Here is a 3,793-nt window from a genome sequence, read left to right as displayed (position 1 = left end):
ATAAAAGCGGAGTCCTATATTAGAAATTATAGGGTGCGAATAAAATTCGCTCACAACAATAGTAAGAATTTAAATTCAAATCGTATATAAAAAAAGTCAAACGCCGCACGTATATTGTTCGAATCGTCAATACCGTGTTCAACAACTCGACTATATAATATATTAATATATTATAATATAATACAAACACGGCAAAGAAAGAGGTACACATCGCACTTGATACAATTACCTATATATTATATTATTATATGCACACCACACTGCACCAGTAATTGGAGCATGTGCAACAAAAAAAATTTATATTGTATTCCTATACTTAAATCAATCCAATTTTCAATAAAAAATTTTATAACAACGTAACAATATGCGCGTATACACTGCCGGTATATTTATTATTACATCGACGAGATCGACGAGGAAGTCCTTGGAGGGCTCAATTGGTTTTTCGATTTGGCATAATATATGACGTCTTGGCTGTGAGCTGGCCTACATGCGTTGATCAACCAACGGTCGGTGCAGCGTAATAAATAAAAGCTAGCTGATAACGTGCACCAACCGTTATCAATAGCGCAATGTTGAATGCAGCTCAGCGGGCATTATGCAATTCTGCCAGCGCGCGTTTGTCCTTGATTTTGTTGTTTTTTATTATTATTTAATACTCGCGGGCTCTATGACATCGATTTCCACGTGAAGATAACAAAGGCATAAAACGAGTTTTTTCTTCTCTCCAGTGCGCGTACATACACTATAAGCACGTCAACTTACTACAGGTCACGTTATTGGAATACAACTCTTTGTACGTTTTAATGAGACCGTTAAAACGGGGACACTTAGTGAGAATCGTAAAAATCGACTAGTTCGACAAATCCTTTTTTATATATAGGTACATGATACGTACATAATATCTATAATATACTTAACGCGTTATTTATAATTTGAAATACATATATATATATATACGTATTACAATTTATATTGTATTATAAAGCTATACTAAGTGCAAAGACCTATTTGTATTCCATACACATGTATACCAATACGCATTAATATTATAAATTGTATAATATACTTGAAAAAATGAAAGCATTTGAATTTTAAATTTTATATATCGGTCAATCATAACTTCTTTCTTTACATATAAAATGATTGTTTGTTCATTGGGAGTATTGGGACTTCTTATATCCAATAAATAGTATTCAATTTTGTGCATTTACCTATAAATCTTGAAATTCCGGGATTATTTTTATAGATTTAGTTTTTTAACATAAATGTAATAGATTAAGTAACTTATAATTGAATATTTTTTGTTTTACATGATTGGTTACAGAAATACAAGAGATTTTTATTTTTATATGTAGAATCTCTCTCTCTCTCACTATATCTATATATATATTATACATTAATGTACCTATATACTTCAGCCGATTTAGATGAAAATTATATAGATTGTTTTTAGAAAACTCTGAAAAGTTTAGATAGAAGTTGAAATCACGTTTTAATATATATCAATATTTGCTTTATCTAATCCTCCTCACAATATATGCAGTGATCTATTATCTACGGTCAAATTAGTTCACAAAGCTATGTATACCGAGATACACTTATAAAGAGCTGTGTTTTATACTTGATATATGAACATAAAATAATATTCTAAGGTTAAAATTCTATATAACGACAACAAAACTAGGCTGGTTGCCATTTTATCTAATTTTTGAAAGGAAAATTCTTTACTCAGTCAATGTCTATGATGGTTGTAAAAGGATCGCTAACGACGCTAACGCATATATATGCATTATAATCATTATATTAATAAGACAATATTATAGGATGTGGATACGATGGTCATTGGTCAATAGTCAATACCTATTTGGAGTGGGTGACTGCTTTGATCAGTGGTCATCTATTATTGTAGCTGTATACACACCTACGTTATACTATGTTGGTACAATGTAACGCCATTTAAAGTGAAACAATTTAATATTAATACTATCGAACATAGAACTTTAAGGTATGTACTCGAGTATATTGAATCACTTGAAAAATATATATGGGTAATTTTGTTACGTATATAAATATAATATGTTTTTTTTTATGTTCTTTCATATTATAACAATTAGTCTTATTAGTCTTAATAAAACAACCTAAATCGTTAGTGTCTAAATCTACCTATGAATTATGATAAGAATATTGTAAGTTGCAGCAATCAAGCTATAGAAAAACAATTATGTACAAAAACTTGTATACCCATCTGGCGCGGATTCAGGGGGGGGCATGTCCCTACTCCGTAAACTTTGGCACACAGGTAAATTTGGCAGCCGATGAAATACGATACGAACATGGTATTACAGGGGGGGGGGGTAAATATATTCTGGATTCGAGCCTGAATTACCTATAGTTGTATATTTGTAAAATTTGTAAGTAGGTATGTGCACCACCTTTTAAACACGTATTCAAATAATTGTGTGATTCCATCAGTCAGCTATAGGCATAAGGCAAATTAATAACTTATACAAATAAAACAGTTTATTTTAATTTTTAAAAAAATATTTAAAATATAGGCGGTAGCGGTATCTATAAGATTAGTGTAGGGTAAGTAAATAAGGTAAATAGATAGATAAGTCAATTTAGTAATGAATAATGATACTTTTTTCGTTTTCTGATGATTTCATTAGTGCGATTATCCTCTAACTTGGTACGATTATGCCATGTTTTCAAATAATATGTTAATCTATGATAAATTATCTTTTATTAGATTTTATAAATTAGTTAAATAAATTTATTTTTGCCAAATTTTTCATTAGCCCGGCTAGCTCAGTCGGTAGAGCACGAGACTCTTAATCTCGGGGTCGTGGGTTCGAGCCCCACGTTGGGCGGAGTAATTTTTTGCTAATTTTTTCCCAATTTAGTTTATAGCAATTTTCAAAACAATTTAACTTAATAATTCTATAACTTATCTCACCATTCATTCCATAAATAAGCAAATACGGAGAGTATATTTTAATTTATTTAATTCATTGGACAATACGACATAATAATACATAATTATACACAAATATACATTAGACGCAGATGTGCATATATTACAGTTATAATTAAGATGAACTCGAAAAACAACAAGACGACGAAAGTAATTTATTATACGGTCGGTTTTTAGTTAAATATTGAATTTATTTATTATACTTGCAGTAATGAGTAAATATTATATTTGATGATAAATGACCACATCACGTTCATCACTGGAGTATAATATTGTATACCTAATATATAATATACATAATTACCATAATCTTATAATATTTCTCACAAAAAACATATCATTAAGTATCGATCAATTTTATTTTTCTCGTCTACATTCGGGACACTTCATACAATTATATAGTACGATTTGATAAGGTGTAATAAGATTAATAATATAATAATATCATGTACACACACAGTATGATAAATCGTTGCATACGCTGCAGCATGCGATTTTATTGTTATTTCAAACGCTATAGCGAAAATAATATAATCCGCCGATGACCGTTAACCATTACTGTATATACGTATTTTATAGCATACGTGTTTTAGATATGAGTAGGTATAAGTATAATTTGCGTGCACACCGAAGTAATACGCGCTTTAATACCCCATAATATTTCAAAGAGAAGTGAAATTTGTTTTTGTATAAAAACGCAATATTTTAAAATCAAAAGAGTCGTATATAAGTGCGCAAGGGACACGAGTTGCATGACGTTTTTAATTGATCGTTCTGTATGATTACGCAGCCACGCGAGTATATAATAAATGTCAT

General features: G+C 30.1%; 1 non-coding gene across 1 annotated transcript; it reads left to right on the top strand.

Moving 5' to 3' along the window:
* The first annotated feature begins 2,800 nt into the window (after window positions 1-2,800).
* On the top strand, window positions 2,801-2,873 carry Trnak-cuu (transfer RNA lysine (anticodon CUU)). Its single transcript has one exon. It is a non-coding gene; the product is annotated as a tRNA-Lys (tRNA).
* The last annotated feature ends 920 nt before the right edge of the window (window positions 2,874-3,793 follow it).

The sequence above is a fragment of the Rhopalosiphum padi genome, chromosome 2 (genome assembly GCF_020882245.1).
Source record: "Rhopalosiphum padi isolate XX-2018 chromosome 2, ASM2088224v1, whole genome shotgun sequence".
Classification (NCBI taxonomy): domain Eukaryota; kingdom Metazoa; phylum Arthropoda; class Insecta; order Hemiptera; family Aphididae; genus Rhopalosiphum; species Rhopalosiphum padi.
This window is presented reverse-complemented; position numbering and strand designations above follow the sequence as displayed.